This window comes from Capsicum annuum, chromosome 7, assembly GCF_002878395.1.
Source record: "Capsicum annuum cultivar UCD-10X-F1 chromosome 7, UCD10Xv1.1, whole genome shotgun sequence".
Lineage (NCBI taxonomy): Eukaryota > Viridiplantae > Streptophyta > Magnoliopsida > Solanales > Solanaceae > Capsicum > Capsicum annuum.
In genome coordinates this window covers 18264633-18283182 of record NC_061117.1, presented here as the reverse complement: position 1 = coordinate 18283182, position 18550 = coordinate 18264633, and the positions used below count along the sequence as shown (strand labels likewise).

The 18550-nt window shown below is 35.5% G+C and overlaps 1 long non-coding RNA gene across 1 annotated transcript in view; it reads right to left on the bottom strand.

The window, feature by feature from the left end:
• The window catches only part of LOC124900045, a 35360-nt gene extending 27535 nt beyond the window's left edge, over positions 1-7825 (bottom strand). Inside the window, exon 1 of the long non-coding RNA XR_007057631.1 lies at positions 6800-7825. This is a non-coding gene — a long non-coding RNA (uncharacterized LOC124900045). The remainder of the gene's footprint in view (positions 1-6799) is intronic.
• Positions 7826-18550: the final 10725 nt, after the last annotated feature.

The window sequence follows — 18550 nt, the reverse complement described above, 5'->3', positions numbered from 1 at the left end:
AAAATACTTGTAGTAGATGCTTGGTTATGCCAAATTTATGAAGGATTTGGTTGCCAAGAAGTGGATGGTAATTTTTTATTCCACTAATAATATGCAGCATTTTAGTGCCATTGATTCACGATCTTTAGTTGAAAAGAAGGAACATCTGGAGCATTCACTATTCCTTGTACTATTAGGTTTTTCAAGTTTGCACGAGCTTTATATGATCTAATAGCTAGCATTAACTTGATGTCTCTAGTCTTTTATAAGAAGTTGGGGTCGCCTAAGTTGACCTCAATGACACTTTTGATGATGGATCGCACTGTGAAGAAGCCGGTTGGAATCTTATGTGATGTACTGGTGAAGGTGGCTTCTTTCATATATCTAGTTGATTTTGTAATCCTTGATTGTGAGGTTTACTTTGATGTCCCTATTATTTGGGAATGCCTTTTCTAGCACGGGTAGGGAATTGGTTGACATGGATATATGGGAAAATGAAGTTCAGACTTAATAATAAGTAGGTTACATTAATATGTGTCAATCGATTAAGTAGCCAATCAATATGTGTGTTTTTTTTTGTGATATATGGATGAAGATTCATTGGTTCCACCCATTAAGGAGACTTAGTATTGAGGCACTTACGACCATTATAATGAATTTCAATAGTGACAGTATTATTGGGTATGATTAGATGGTGAGTGCACTTATTGATAGAGGTTCATATTCTTATGCACCAAAGAAGTTGGACCTTCATATAACTAATAGAGCAACCCCTCCAACCAGACCATCTATTGAGGAACCACCGGTCTTGGAATTGAAGGACCTTCCCTCTCATTTGCATTATGCATTCTTGGGGACAACAATTTCTTATCGGTTATTATTGCAGTAGATTTATTGGAATGGTAGGTTGAGGCTTTGATCTCAATTTTCCAAAGGTTTAAAAGGGATATTGGTTGGACTATTGCTGGCATAGTTAGGATTTTACCCAAAATTTGCAGTCATAGGATTCAGTTTGAGTCAGAATTTGTACCTAGTATTGAGAATCAACATAGATTGGATCCATCTATACAAAAGGTAGTGAAAAAAAGAATTCATTAAGTGGTTAAATGCAGGCATAGTTTATCTAATTATTGACAACAAATGGGTGAGCCCAGTTCAGTGTGTCCTAAATAAGGGTGTGATTACAGTGGTCTCTAGTTAGAAAAATGAGTTAGTTCCTATGAGACCAGTCACAAAATGACAAGTATTCATGGATTACAAGAAGCTGATTTCTTAGACTCAAAAGGACAATTTTCACATGTTATTCATGGAGTATATGTTAGACCTATTTACAAGTAGATGATGGTATTATTTTCTTGATGGTTATTTGGGATACATACAGATTTCTATTACTCCTAAGGACCAAGATAAAACCATTTTTACTTGTCCATATGGGATATTTGCATTTAAGAGAATGTCCTTCAGTCTTTGTAATGTTCCTGCAACCTTTCAGTATTGCATGATGTGCACCTTTTCTAACATGATGTAGATACTATTACGGTTTTCATGGATGACTTTTTAGTTGTGGGTGATTCATTTTATGATTGTTAAGCTCACTTGGTCAATTCCTTGCAAAGGTTGAAGAGTGCAATTTGGATTTAAACTAGAAGAAGTGTCACTTCATCGTCAAGTATGAGATATTGCTTGGGTAAAAAAATTTGAAGAAGGGGATAGAGTTCAACAAGCAAACAAAGGTGATTGAAAAATTGCCTCTACCAATTTCTATGAAGGGCATTCGGAGTTTCTTAGGTCATGCAGGTCTCTATAGGTGATTCATTAAGAACTTCTCTAATACTATAAATCCATTATGCAAATTATCTGAGAAAGAGGTGAAGTTTGGTTTTAATAATGGTTGTCTTTCGTCTTTTGAGTGTCTGGAAGAAAGATTGATTTTAGCTCATATCATTGTGTCCCCTGTTGGACCTTGCAATTTGAAGTGATGTGTAATGCCAGTAATATGGCCTTAGGAGAAGTCCTAGGCCTTAGGTGATAGAATATACTTCATCCAATATACTATAAAATCAAAGCACCAAATTCCTCACTGAAGAATTACTCGGTAACTGAACAGGAATTGTTTGCGGCTGTATTTTCTTTTGAGAAACTTTGGACCTACTTGATTAGTACCAAATTCATTGTGCGCACTGATTATACGGCTCTTATGTACCTTAAGGAAAAAATATGCTAAGGTGAGGATGATTCAGTTGGTGTTGCTGCTACAGGAATTTGATTTCGAGGTTAAGGATAGGAAGGGCCCTGAAAACCAAGTTTTAGACCATTTATCCCGCCCAGAGGAGAAGGTGATGCTAAAACTAGGGGGTGAGCTTGAAATTAATGATACTTTTCCAGATGATCACATCTAGGAAATATCACAAGACTTAATCCCCTGGTTTGCTGACTTTGCTAATTATTTGGCAAGTGACCTCATTCTAGAAGATATATTATTTCAGCAGTGAAAGCGATTTATGCATGACGTGAGAAGTTCTTTTGGAAAGAGCCAAATTTATTTTGGGTTTGTGATAATGGTGTGATTCGAAGGTATATTTCTAAGATTAAGATGATGAGTATTTAGGAGGTCTGTTATTCATCTCTAGTTGGGGGTCATTATGGAGGTACTCACACTGCCGACAAATCTTGCAATGTGGTTACTATTAGCCGACTATCTATAAGGATGCACATGACTATGCCAAAGCCTATGACAAATCCATCCTTGAGCTTGAGCTGTTTGATGTGTGGGTATTAATTTTATGGTCCCATTTGTGAGTCCACATGGGGTAATGTATATTTTGGTAGCTATCGACTATATGTCTAAGTGGGTAGAGCCATTGTGCTTCCAAATAATGAAGGTAATAGTGTCACAACATTTTAGAAGAAGAATATTTATTCTAAATTTGGTACTCCGTGAGCTATCATTAGTGATGGTGGATCTCATTTTTTCAATCATCTGTTCAAAGCGTTAATTGACAATTATAGTGTGAAGCATAAGGTCGCAACACCTTACGATCCACAGGTAAGTAGGAAAGTTGAGGTGTCCAACCAGGAGATAAAGTCTATTTTGGCAAAGACTGTGAATGCCAATAGGACTAACTGGTTGAGAAAGTTAGACGAAGCAATATGGGCCTACCGAATAGGTTATAAGACTCCAATTGGTGAATCTCATTATCATCTTGTATATGGCAAGGCATGCCACTTGCTAGTTGAACTTAAGCATAAGACACTATAGGCATTGCAAAAGCTGAATTTTTAGTTAAGTGATGTTGTACACTTGAGATTGGACAAGATGAATGACACGGACAAATTCTGACTCCGTTCCTATAAGAGTTTAGCCTTGTACTAGGAGAAGATGAAATTGTACCATCGCAGGAAGATTGATAGAAGGGAATTGCAACTTGGAAATTTGGTTTTGTTGTATAATTTGATACTTCACTTGTTTTCTGGCAAGTTAAAGTCTAGGTGGTATGGACCTTTTATCGCGGTAAGAGTATTTCCGCATTATGCGATTGAGTTATAGCAAGATGGAAATGTCCCATTCAAGTTGAATGGACATCGTGTTCAACATTATATGGGAAACACGGATGAGATTAAAGTGTGTGAGAATGAAATCCATGATGTAGTCTGAGTAATCAAGGAAGTTGAGTCATGTCACCATTTTAAATAAGGCCCTTTATGGGAGGAAACCCATAGGCTTATTAGTGAAATCTAAGTACCCAACATAACTACATCATGCCACGTAGTTAAAACAAGAGCTACTTGGGACGCAACCCAAGGTGTTAGTGTTAACTTTGTTTCTGTTTTGCAGAGAAGGAAGCATGAGGAAATCATTGGCCTATAAAAATGAAAAATATTAGACAAGGCTAGGTAAGTCCACTCACAAGTGTAGTCTATGGGTCGTAACTCAAGTCCATGCCATATGGACTATACTAATGAGAATTAGAGGGGATTTTCTGCTTCGTAAACCTAACTCACGATCACAACCCACAGTTCATGAGTATAATTCAAAACTCATGAGTTGAGTCATGGAAATCAAAAGTCCCCAACAGGTTGTAGAACTCTAATGCACGAACTCAACCCACGGGTCGTGATTCACACCCATGCCTAGTAGGTTGTATCATGAGAATCAAAAATCCAACTTTAGTTGCAGATCCTGACCCATGCCCCCATCCTACAAGTCATGAGTTATATCCATTGCTCGTGGGTCACCACTGGGCCTAAGTAAGTGCAACTTTCATATTTTAATTCAAAATGACCCGAGTCGATCCAAAACTATCCCTTGCCTTATAACCCTAATGCCACCTCCAACTCTCAAAATAAACCAAGTATTACTAAAATTCAAACTCTTCAAACATATTAAATTCCCTCCCACACAGAAATCAAACCTTAATTCTTTCTTCCCACATGCAAAAGGGCATCCTAGTGTGAAATCTACTATTGTTTGTCTCGCTCAAACCTCTATCTGTGGGAAAAGAGTAAATTTTAATTAAAAAAAGGTCTAATTATGAGTGTTTGATAATGTTAATCTCCCTAACCAAAGTGATGGTCATAATTATATGCCCCGTGAAATTGGAATCCTTGAATTGAACTAATTCGATCGACAGTGAATTGAATAAATGATATTATGTGCAAAGTTGGAGTTGTAAAATTTGAGTAAAATCAAGTAACCCTCCAGTTCAAACTTACGAGACTAACGTGGTTTCTAGTATCAGTTCCCCCGGGACCTCCACCTTCCACGGCGAGCTACACATCCCCGTTTAAGACCAATTAAAATATATAGTACATAACTCAAAAATTATCTATTTAGGTATTTACTGAATGGTATCGTCAAGCCAATTGAACTTGCAAGTCAATTCCATCATGACATTCCAATTATCTACCAACTTACGGGGATCCACGACTCCCAAACTCTAATTTAAGATTATATCATGGCCACTAGGGCCTTTTAAAGCCATTTATAGTTCTTTAGCCTTTTTTCAATACATTAGTTTAGAAAAAGTGAGCAAAACCATATTTCAAGCCAATTATGCAAGTGGATTGAGGTTATTTCCAATTCCAATACCAAAATCCATTTATCTAGGGGTGAATCCATGACCCCATCCCCTTATCCATGCCCATGCACCCCAATGAGTTTACAGACCATCAATTCAAAGCATGAATCATCTGTAATAATCATATGAAAAACATTTAAACAATTTCCATCTAAAACCCACAATTCTTTATTTAAAACCAAACATTAAAACCATGGAAATATCAATCCATTTTATGCCATAATGAAAATACAAGTTTAGAAGAGATACATACCTGTTAATATCAAGAATTTAGAGAAGAAACTACACAAATTGACCCTTAGATGCTCAATCCCCTCAAAAACCCTAATTACTTTTTCTTGGAGAATTAGAGAGAGTTTAAGAGTAGTTTATAATTGTCTAAGTAATCAAAATAACCCCCTTTATATGTTTTATAATTGTGGCTTATGATTGGGGAAAGAGGGAAATGACAAAAGTACCCTCAATTAAAAGTGCGGGAAATTGGTCGTCAATCGTTACGAGTCACGTCACGACTCGTGACGACTGAGTATGAGTTGTTGCCTAGACTCGTAGTCTGGGAAGTGACTCAAGGCAAACTTTGATGGTTTGGTCACGAGTTACACCCTATGACTCATGACCAGAACTTACGGTTTGTAAGGTCCAAGTCATACTCAGGATAGAGACATCAGCTACTCTACTGGTTTGGTCACGAGTCCCTCCCTATGACTCGTGAAAACACCTTATGACTCATGAGGTGTTAGTCATGACATCAACAGAAACTTAGGCATTTCTCTTTGGTTTGCCTATAACTTGAGCCCTACAACTTGTAATGAGTCTTCACTACTCGTTAGATGAGTCGTTACCTGTGCAGCAAACACAAAAGTCAAGAAATTTCAAAGGTAAAAAAGTTGGGGTGTTACATGGTGTGTGAATGACATAAAAATTATATATGACCACGATATTGAGATGACTAATCAGGGCAGACCTAGGTAAAGCATAGCTGAAGAGCCCCGCATTGGGATCACAGATTTAGATGAATTCCGGTCCTTAAGGATATCTTTGATAGATATAGACTCAAATGGATGGATGATACTTTCGGATCCTATAGCCCATAGGTGGTGCATGAGTTTTATGCTTCCTACATTGCATTCGTTGACTTGATTTACTAGCGGGGAAGTAAGCTCAGGACCAACTTTTACTGGCCCATACACTAATTAGAGAGACTTGGATCGACTTATTCGAGGAGATGATAAAAAAATTCCTATTTAGACGGGGTTATGATAGGCCGACGGCATTGAGTTCAATTATAAAATGAAGATAATAAGGATTAAAAGGATGATGAGGGATCTGGACCAACGAAAGCAATGAAAAGAGTTGTTGATATGGGTGGCTCAGTTTTGTTGAGCTTAGTGTAGATGCCCCTTGGGTCAAGAGAAAGTAAAATCTCAAGAAGTCCACCCTGTACTTTGTAAGAAAGTTTGAGTAGTTCATAGTTTGGCACAGGTTGTGCCCGACAAAAGTGGATAATGCACTATATTGGATCGGACAGTACTTAGTGCCAGCATAATAGTTAGATTCATAAGAGATCTTTTTGAGAGGTCACTAGTATTCAATTCCCCTACTTGATTTAGAGACTATTTGATGCAGCGGGAGTACCAGTGCTACCATCTATTAATTATCATATTGAGGTAACCCGACTGGCTAATGTAGGGTTGATCATAATGGTGCCAACCCAGTTGCACAGAAAAAGCACAAACTTTTACCTCTTTTGGATCAACCCTATTTGAGGAGCCTTTAGGGTCGGCTGACTATGTTGAGAGGTCGACGTTGGGTGGAGATCTTGAGATAGGCATCCAGTTAATAGACTTCAGTAGATGTAGGCAGTGAGGGGGCCATAGATACTTCAGCTTTAGCTCCTACTTCTATAACGCCCCTCGTCCGTCTACTTCAGATATGGTAATTGTCTCTCTTAAGTTCTTACAGCAATTAGTAGATTGGCAGTAGGAGTTAGCAGCGCACCAAAAATACATCGACACCCAGTTGGAAAAGTTGTTATGTCAAATATGGCCTTGGGTGCAAACAACTTTAGAGGCATTAGAGACACGGGTTGAGTCGAGGATGATGGATGCTATAGAGCGATTAACTAGAGAGATACATGAGAGGATAGACAATTTTAAGATCTGGATGGAAGAGAGATTTTATAAGGCTCGGATTCCTAATCTATAGAGTTTGTGCAAGGAAGTGGCCACATTGAGATTAGAGGTTCGTACTTAAGCAAAGAGCCACATTTTTTTCATCCCTCCAGTAATACCTTCTATTCCATAATCGTTGCCTAAACCACAACCATTGATTTTTTATCTATTTGTTGATGATGATGTGCCCCCGATTATTGAGGCCAAGAGAGGACGATAGCTTGCGAGTAGAGTGGGAGTTTGGATAAGTTTGTGAGGGACCTGAAGAAGGCAACCACAAAGTCTGTTATCTAGTACCATATTGATGAGAGTGAGCACGAGCAACATACATTGGGAGCCTCTTCTAGTTAACCAACACCACCACCTCCTGAAATTATACCCTATATATCTCTTGATTCCTCCGCTGGGGTGAGACCAAATTTGACGCCTAGAGTGTTTCAGTTATGTCCCTACACCCATGTGTTATTCTTTTCTTAGTATGCACAAGGGATAGTGCATCATTTTTTAGTTGGGGGTGGAGGTGTACCAACTACTTGGGGTTTATATTGACATGTCTTTTTTCCCAGAGTGTACTATAATAGTAGAGTTGGCATATTTAGGTTTTTGTAATGTTCATTATATATGTATGTTTTTTTGTTTTACTAAGAGAAAAATAAGGAACCTTGGTGCAGTCAAGTTTTTATGTGTTTATAAAATGATACCCCTTCTAATTATTTTATGGATTGTGTGTTGTGAATATATGAGGTTATGATCATCGGTGAATATTTATATGGAATTAGTATTAGGGACAAAATAATTATAGCTTAGCATTGGATGAACTGAATAGGTAGCAGTTGAGAATGTAACCATGTGCTATGTTTGTGTGAGGTGTTACTTAGTCCACTTTGTGTGTGTAATCCAGAACTTTTCTGGTTAGTCTTGCATAGGTTGTAGGATAGTTTGTTGGACATGATCATATGCCATGTTTGAATAAGTCTTCATTTAGCCTAAAAGATCGACCAATTGAAAATAAGTATCCCTTGATCCCGAATTTAAGCCTAAAGAGATAATTAGGGGCCAACCTGTAACCCCAGTTGAAAGGGTATTTTTCCGTGCCACGGGTACTAACACTAGTTGTGTGGATCCACTAAACTGGAGTCATGAAGGACTAAAAAGACACCCTCTACTGGTAAGTGCTCTTATGAGATATGTCTCAACCCTCAACGGGCAGGAAGACATCTCAAACCTACGCTGGATATGTAGTTCTAGAACTTAAGGACTGCTACTAAAGATCACACCCTCTACTGGCAGGTGAGGCTCTATCCCTGGGTTCGCTCGGTGCTAATTTCTACTCCCAACTGAACTGACACTGGTACTGAACTAAACTAAATTCAACTGAACATTTATTTCTGATAGTGCTCATCATGAGCATAAATATCTGAGTATAAGGATAAGATTCATGGCTTAACTGACTTATTACTTAAAAATCTGAAATCATGTAAAACACATAGGTATCGGGTGTTCATAACCCGCCAACACTAAATGATCATAAAATACATTGTCAAAGCTTAAAACTATAAGATGGAATCATGGTTCAATGACCCAAAACATAAACATTTCACCAAAAAAAGTAAGAAGCATGAACTTGAACATGGGAATGTATTAAACATGATGATGTGACTAAATTCATAACTTGTGATTTAACATGAAATCAATGGAATATGACATGGAAACTTGTCACTCAAAGCATGAAATAGTTTAATTAACATGGGAACATATATGGACATGGACTGAATTAGAATTAGTATGTAAAAGCATGAATCAAACTCATATTGAACATATGAAACTCCATAATAAAGGAAAAAACATACTTTAAATCAAAGAAAAGGTTTTTGGTCTTAATGGATGAAAGGGACCCATTGATGAATACCCCACATACCTTAATAGCTAGGTTCTTGAAGATTACTTGAACTTGGAAGCTTGAACTCTTTGATTCTTGGGGAAAATATCTTGGATTTTGTCATTGGGAAGGAGGAGGGTTCCTTGAGAGTAATTCTGAGAGGAAGGAACAAATAATGCCCTTATAAATGCCCCAAATCGTGTTATGGATGAATTGGGTTGAGGGAAAAAGACTTATTTGCCCCCTAATTTCGTTAATGAAAGAGATTGGCAAAGCTACCCTATCGCGTTGTGACCCCTGATCCAGTGGAGTGTCCCTTACAACACGACCCCTGGTCCGATTAAGCCACCCTCGCACTATGACCCCTTCCACCTGTGGAGACACCCTGGCGCCACAAGCCTATCGCGAGGGCATTCTGCCTCTATTGCCTAAATATATCCCAAACCCCATTCAAAAATCATGAAACTCTTTTGAAACATACCTTTAACTTCCCTAAACATGAATCAACTCAAAAAGCCAATGTCTCGGGGTCGGGAAGTCCAAAATAAAAATTCATAAAGTTTTGGGGTCTTGAAAATGACTAAGTCCTCAACACTTAGTGAAAATTTCAAGACTTGGACTGCTTAAGCTTGAAACTACAACTGAACCTAGCTTAGAATCCTATGGGGTATTACAATATCTTTCCCTTGGTAACATTCATCCTCGAATGAAATTGCTTAGACTGAGAGTACTAAGGCAACAAAGATCACATACTGAACTTGCATGACTTGGAACATGATTACATAACTGAGCCTGAAGTCTAATACGTGCGCTAAACTAATTTTTTGAATGTGTGAAATGACATAAGAATGGTTATATATCTGAAATAGAGAACGGAAAAGAATCAATCTAAGGAAAATTATTACCTCAAGCTGAATCTGAGTTTGCAGATAAAAGATGAGGGTACTTGGCTCACATATCTGTTTCTACTTCCCAAGTAGCTCCCTCAATAGATTGATTCTGCCATAGAACTTTAACCAAGGAAATATTTTTATTCCTTAGCCTAAGAATCTGACGATCAAGGATCTTAACTGGGACTTCTTCGTAGGAAGGCTATCCTTAACTTCCACAGGAATAACCTAAGGAGAATCATCAATGCATTTCTTTAGCAAAGAAACATGGAACACCGGATGTACTGATACCAAATCTGCAAGCAACTCAAGCTCATAAGCTAACTTTCCAAAACAGTTTGAGATTCTATATAGGCTAACATAGTAGGGATTGAGCTTTCCCTTCTTTCCCAAATAGACCAAGTCACTAACCTTAAACTCAAGATCCCTTCTCCTTATATCTACATAAGATTTCTAATGACTTTGGGCTGTCTTTAGCCTTTCCCAAATCAACTGAACTTTTATCATCACCTCAAACGCCGAGTCTGGCCCTATCAAAGTAGCCTCACCTGCTTTAAACCAACCAAGAAGAGATCTATATCTCCTTCCATAGAGAGCCTCAAATGGAACCATCTAAATACTGGAGTGATAACTATTGTTATAGGCAAACTCAATTATAGGTAAGTGGTTATCCCAACTATCTTTAAAGTAAATAACATAGGACCTCAACATGTCTTCCAAAGTCTAAATGTTCCTCTCTGCCTTACCATCTATCTGGGATGGAAAGTTGTATTGAGATGAACTTGGGTACCAAGACCTTTCTGAAAAGCCTTCAAAAGTAGGAGGTGAACTAAGTACCTTTATCTGAAATGATAGACAACGGAATCTCGTGCAACTTAACCAACTCTCCGAGATAGAGTCTAGCATAATCCTTAACTGAATACGAAATATGAAATATCAAGAAATGAGATGATTAGGTTATTCTATCCACAATGACCCATATTGAATCATGCAGACGATACGTACGAGGCAACCCTTTCACAAAATCCATATTCACCTCTTCCTACTTCCAAGTGGGGATACTCAACTCCTGTAATTTACTACTAGTCCTTTGGTGCTCAACTTTGACCTGCTAACAATTTGAATACTTATCCACAAACTCTGTAATATCCTTCTTCATATCATTCCCCTAATAGATTTCCTATAAATCAAGGTACATCTTAGTGGTTCTTAGATGAATAGAGTACCGCGCACCATGAGCTTCTGCTAAAATTCACTTTCTTAAACCATCAATATGCGGAACACATCTAGAAATTCATTTACTACTGGAACTATCTCAAGACTCGGAGTCTTAGAACTAGAGTCCTTGGCAGAGATAAGATGTTACATGCACCCCTTAGATAACATTTTTCTTTCTTTAAGATATAAAATAATCTGACCCTTAAGCACTAAAGTACTGCCCCTCCATTCGATAATTGGATCATTAGGAATCTGAAATTTAATGACTCTATTCTACAGTCAACTGAGGCATAGCTTGAGTGAAGCCAATACATGCCAAAAATGATATCAAAATCAGTCATCTCTAACTCCATAGGATCAATTAAAGTAACTTTCTGAGATACTATGATTGGGTAAATTTTGTATACCCATCTAGATATAATAGACTTACCTACTAGGGTAGACACTGAGAAAGGCTCTGCTAAGTTTTGGGACTGACACTAAAGTCAACAGCTATGTAAGGGATCACAAAGAAAAGTAAAGCTCTGGGATCTAACAATGCATAAACATGAAGATGAAAGACCTGTAATGTACCCGTAACCACATCAGAATAACTTTTCTGATCCTATCGAGTCTGGAGAGCATACAATCTATTCTGGCACTGTCCACTGGTTTCACTGAAAGTGGCACCCTGCTAAGTCGGGCGACTGGCTGCAGCTACTGGACGATTGGACTGACCCTGCTGACCAGCCCTCGGGTAATCCAGGAATTGTGGCCTGGCTTGACATATCCAAAACACATACCACTACTAGATTTACACTCACCCTGATGATTCCTACCATATTTCTTGCAGAGAAAATTTATACGACCACAGTTCACACAACCTTAGGACTTAGAGCCTGGCACTCTATCTCGACTGTCTTACTTGAACTTAGGCACTGGTTCACTAGGTGAAGATGGAGTTGGGGATGGAAATTTTTGACGAAACTAATAATGGTTACCACCTTATGACCTTGGCTGAGAAAAGTTAAAACTACCTGTCCTGGCCTTCTTATTCTCTCTCTTATTCTCTTTATAGTTCTTCTCCTCAATCTGCTGAGCATAAACCATAAGTCTAGATAGGTCCATTTCCTTAATCAACATGGTGTTTCTACACTCTTTGACCATACTATCAGATACACCAGACACAAACTTACTCATCTTGGACCTAGAGTCAGCCACCATAGTTGGAGCATACCTCTCCAACTAAGTGAACTTAAGCGGGTACTCCTTCATCCCTATACTACCCTTCTTTAAGTTGATGAACTCCTTAACCTTATCTTTCCTCAACTCTAGTGGGAAGAACCTGTCTAGAAAAGCATTGGAAAACTTCTCCCACTTCATAGGTCATGCCTCAATACCTCTGTCCTCCTTTCACTGCTTAAAACAGGTGTGAGATATACCCTATAACTGATATATAGCCAATTCTGCACTCTCACTCGAAGTGACACCCATGATATCTGTCACTTTCTTTACCATGTCCAAAACCTTCTGCAAATCCTCTTCAGACTTGGACCCAGAGAACAAAGAGGGATTCATCTGAGTGAAATCCCAAATCCTAACTGCATCTGCATTTGCCACTGGATTAGCTAGGAAAACATCCTGATGGTTGTTCTAAGAAGCTACAGAATGAGGTAATATTGTGAAAGCAGCCCTGAATTTCGCGTAAGAGACATATTCATTCAGGGGATCTTCCTAAATGGGTGGTGGTGTGGGCTGATCCCTGTTCCTCCTTCCGTTGTTTCTTTTGGGAGGCATTATCTATAAACAAAATAAAGGACGATTTAGGAGAGGAATTCAATAGAGCTCATGCTTTTTCGCATAACCTAGACACTGAAAGAAGGGAAACTTTCCTAAAAGTATTTTGTAGCCTCTTGTCCATAAGTGTGGTACGCTTCATACCCATGTACAAGACTCTACTCAACGGTGAATTTTGACATGCTATGACACTTTTAAAACTTTAGGCTCTGATATCAAGTTTTTTCATGACCCGAGGCTAGCCTCTAGTCATGAAAATAGTGTTTACGACCACAAGTGACCACAAGCTAACCCATGAGTTGGTACCTGCTATGAGCACTGAGTAAAATTATAATAACATAACATGTTTGAAAGATAAGCTGATAAGATACTATCAACTGAAATATTAAAATGCATATATAAATGACTTGTCTAAAATATCTGATAAGTACTAAAAACAAAACTATCTGTCTCGAACAACTGATAATACTAAAAACTGAATAACTGTCTGACTAACTGACTGTCTGAAAGCCTCTAAACATCATAAGGAGTTGATGGGACAAACCCTCAACTAACTCCAATTGACTGAACATAAAGGAATAATGGAATAACTATAAAAGCACATCATGTACTCAATGGAAGAAGACTCACCACAATTATTGCTGAATATCGCTGAGCAGTCTAAGAACGATCGGGAAATTGAGTATCCAAACCTATGTTATAAGACAACATAGCACAAAGAAAAAGTATGCAGTCAGTACTTTGAATATACTAGTACGTGAGATAAGGGCCAACTAAAATGTATGACATAATTGAGCATGAATGCATGAACATGTAATATCTGAGAATGCAAGACCAAGCATAAATATGTTTCTAAGATAATCTATAATCTGAAAGACTGAATTCTGTATAACTAAAAATTTGTACACTTGGTCAAGCAAACCTGAACTGAGATACACTGAACAATAACTGAGACTGTAGAAGGTGTCATGTAATCGATATGCCCCAATATGAGATAATTAGGGGCCAACCTGTAATACCAGTAGGAAGGGTGTTAGTCCGTTCCACGAATACTAACACTGGTTGTGTGGATCCACTAAACTGGTATCCCTAAGGACTAAGGAGTCACCTTCTACTAGCAGGTTCTCTCATGAGATATGTGTCAACCCTCAACTGGCAGAAAAACATCTCAAACCTACATTGGCTACATAGTTCTAGAATTTAGGGACTGTTACTAAAGGTCACAGCCTCTACTGGCAGGTGAGTCTCCATCCCTGGGTTCGTTCGGTGCTAAATTCTACTCCCAACTGAACTAAACTAAATTCAACTGAACATTTATTTCTGATAGTGCTCATCATAAGCATAAATATCTGAGTATAAGGATAGAATTAATGGCTTAACTGACTTATTACTTGAAAATCTTAATTCATGTAAAACACATAGATATTGGGTGTTCTTAACCCGCCAGCACTAAATGATCATAAAATACGTTATCAAAGCTTAAAACTGTAATATGAAATCATGGTTCAACGACCCAAAACATAAATATTTCACCAAAATAAGTAAGAAGAATGAACTTGAATATGGGAATGTGTTAAACATGATAAAAACAATATGATTACATGACTAAATTCATAACTTGGGGATTTAACATGAAATCAATGGAATATGACATGAAAACTAGCAACTCAAAGCATAAAATAGTTTAATTTGCATGGAGACATATATAGACATGGACTGAATTCGAATTAGTAAGGAAAAGCATGAATCAAACTCATCTTGAACATATAAAACTCCATAATAAAGGAAAAAAACCCATACTTTAAATCAAAGAGAAGGTTTTTGGGCTCAATGGGTGAAAGAGATCCATTGGTGAATACCCCACATACCTCAATAGCTAGGTTCTTGAAGATTGCTTGAACTCTTGGATTCTTGGTGAAAAGAGTTTGGATTTTGTTCTTGGGAAGGAGGAGGGTTTCTTAAGAGTAATTCTGAGAGGAAGGGAAAAATAATGCCTCTATGGATGCACCAAATCATGTTATGGACGAATTGGGTTGAAGGAAAAAGACTTATTTGCCCCTTGATTTCGTTAATGAAAAAGACAGATTTTGTACTATTTATTAGTCGAATGGTTGTTTAGTTGCTCTATATGAATGACATTAGATTTTGGAATTTATGATATTTCTTTCAGACTTCTACTATATTTGTGCTTATATTAGCCTAATTTTGCTCTAGAAGTCTCGCTTAACCTGTCTTTACTTTCAGTTTTTTATTTATTTTCCATTTTGGCCTTTAGCTTACTTATCAATGCATAAGTGTCATCATGACCTGGGTTTTTGCATCATGACACATGTATTATTCAAATCAAATATAAGTACATCGGTAATGAGAGATGGAGGGTTAGTATCTCACTCCAACAAACCAAACATAGAAGCAGATGCTCTAGCAAGACAATGAGCAACCTAATTTGTTAATTTCTTAACAGTCGACAAAGAGAAAAAAGAAACTCTTTGAGAAGAGTTGTACAACTCTTTAGTGAATTACTCTTATTTTGATTCTTTAGTTTTTTATTATCAAATATAATTAAATTATTACGTAAATTGTGACACTTGGATTATTTGAAAATCATATGCTCAAACTTATTAATCTAATTAATAGCATGTTTGGCTAAACTTTTATAATCAATTTATTTTTAGAAGTATTTTTATTCAAAAATATTTGAGAAAATTACACAAAATGTTATTTGAGTTAAATTTTTTACACAAAAAATGACCCACTTTTTTTAAGGGAAAGGGACATGGGCTGACATTTTTTAAAAAAAAAAAAGCCCATAATTGAAAAGGTAGACAACCTTAGCCAGTCGGCCCAATTAATTCCCCTTTTTAGTCATTTGGCCCAATTGGGCACATGCAGTCTCTATACTCAATTGATACACTTTTATACCATATTGATACACTTTTATATTATATTGATACACTTTTGAAAAAAGAGAAATAAAATTTTATGCTAGTACATGCAGTCCCTATACCCAATTAATACTCTTTTATATCACATTGATACACTTTTATACTATATGATACACTTTGATACTGCATTGATACACTTTTATACTAGATTGATACACTTTTATACCACGTTGATACAGTATATATACCACACAAATACACCTTTTACAAAGAAAATTTGTGCAAGCATATATAGTAATTCGTTATTCGTCACCTAATATTTTGTGAAATTTTCTACAAGCATATATAAAATTTATTAAACCCTGTACTCATACTGTCCAAACATTCCTTAATTTTTTATTAAAAAGAGAGAGATAGCAGAAAAAAAAATAAGTCAAAGTGTCGCTATAGTGTTAACTCATATAAAAAGAGATAGAACAATTATGGATGGACTTGTATTTCATGTTTTTATTTTTTGATCGCATCTGAAAAAATAAATAGGTGGACAGAGTGGATTTTTCTCAAAAAAAAAAATTAACAACATTAAAAGAAAAAAAATAGTGAAAAATAAAAAAAAAATAGGAAGAAAGAAAATGTAACCTGTAAAATAATTGACATTAAAAATTAAACAATAAATAAGGAAAAGACCAAAAACAAAAAGGGATAGTAGCAGCGATAGAAAAACCTAAATGACTATTTATTGGAATTGCCAAATCAATGATTATATCAGGGGAAATATTTTAGGCAAGGTGACATTTATGTCCTTTGCCCTTTTTTTTAATTACTCAAAATGGCCAGCCATCCACTATTATTACACAAACTACCCACTCATCTAAAATGTTTTACCAAAAAAATGTCAGGAGCATTCTTTACCTTACGGTGTCATCACTGGCCATTGGGCCATTTGGTTATTGTGTCATTCGGCCTTGGCCCATTTTCTTTCTAATATTTTTAAGGGAAAAATTTGAGAAATAGTAACTATAGAATCTTAATAGTAACTTTTCTAGCAACAGTTTCATAATTACGAAAAATAGTAAATTGTATTTTGTATTTAAATAAACCGTTGCTATACAAATACATATACAATAAGATTTACTTCCCTTCTTTTACTCAAATTAGTTGAGTTAAATAAGGAATAATTATCTCATCTAATTAAATTTTCACAATTTACTCTTATTTAAATTAGTAGATTCCTATTTCAAATCAAACTCAAATATGAACATTATTATTTCCATGATCTTCAAAATTTCAAAATATCATTCTCTTATATCTCTAATTATTTTTTCTTGTTAGTTTTTTCATTTTTTTTATTTTAATTTTTTTCTTTATCATTTTTTATTTCCACTTTATTTGCTCTCTTCTACTTCTTTTTTTTTTCATTTTTCATTTTTTATTTATGTTTTATTTTTTTCATTTTTTTTCCTTTTCTTATATTTTTTCGTTTTCTTTTTTCTTTTTTATTTTTTTCTTTTGTTTTTAATTTAATTTTTATTTCTCTTTCTTCTTTTTTTCCTTTTTCACTTCTTTTTTTTTTTGGATTTTTATTTTTTTGTTTTTGCTTTTTCTAGTTTTTTCTTACTCTTCTATCTCTTTCTTTTATTTTTAAAAGATAAATATCTATATCATGTATACATATTCAAAAAAATATACAAAATAAATAGACATACAGATCTGCATATGTATTTACGGTAAAAAAACATACATATATATCTGCATATGTATTTACAGAAATACATATCTGACTCACATGTATATATAAACATATAGGACCTAAAATCTCTATAACAAAAAATGACAATTATATACATATACATATAGGTAGTAAAAAAATACATATACATATCTTAAAATAGTAAAAGAAAATAAACAAGTACAAATGTTACCTTCTAAAATGACATAGTATGTACACTTCAAAGATAAAGCTAACACCGTATAAAATACATGTAGCTCTGCATATGTATTTACATAATACATACCTGATTCATATATGTATTCTTATTTTACATGAGTCACCTTTGTATTTTGCATATACATATGAAAATATATAGTATAGTTATGTTTGTACTGTTTAATATAAATATCATATGTATTTCGTAAATACATATGTATGTTTTGTACTGTAAATACATATCCAGATCTGTATGGCTATGTATTTTGTATGTTTTTTGAACATGTGTATATGATATACATATTTGTATCTTTAAAAATAAAAGTTAGAGATAGAAGAGTAAAAAAATGGAAAGAAAACAAAAAGAAAAATTAAAAAATGAAAAAAAGAGAAGTGAAAAAGAAAAAAAGAAAAGAAAGAGAAATAGAAGTGTACAAATAAAAGAAGAAAAAAACAAAATAAAATAGAAAAAAGAAGAAGAAGAAAACAAAGATAGAAAAAGGAAAAAAAGATATGAGAAAGGAAAAAAAAAAGAAAACGAAAAAGGAAAAAAAAGAAATAGAAGAGAGAAAACAAAGTAGAAAGAAAAAAATAAAAAAATAAAATGATAAAAAAATAAGATGAAAAAAACTAATAAGGAAAAAAGTATAGAGATAAAAGAGTGAAAGACATGTTTTATTTTGAAATCTTGAAGATCATGGAGATAATTATCTTCAAATATGAAAAAGAAAACAAAAAGTAAAAAAA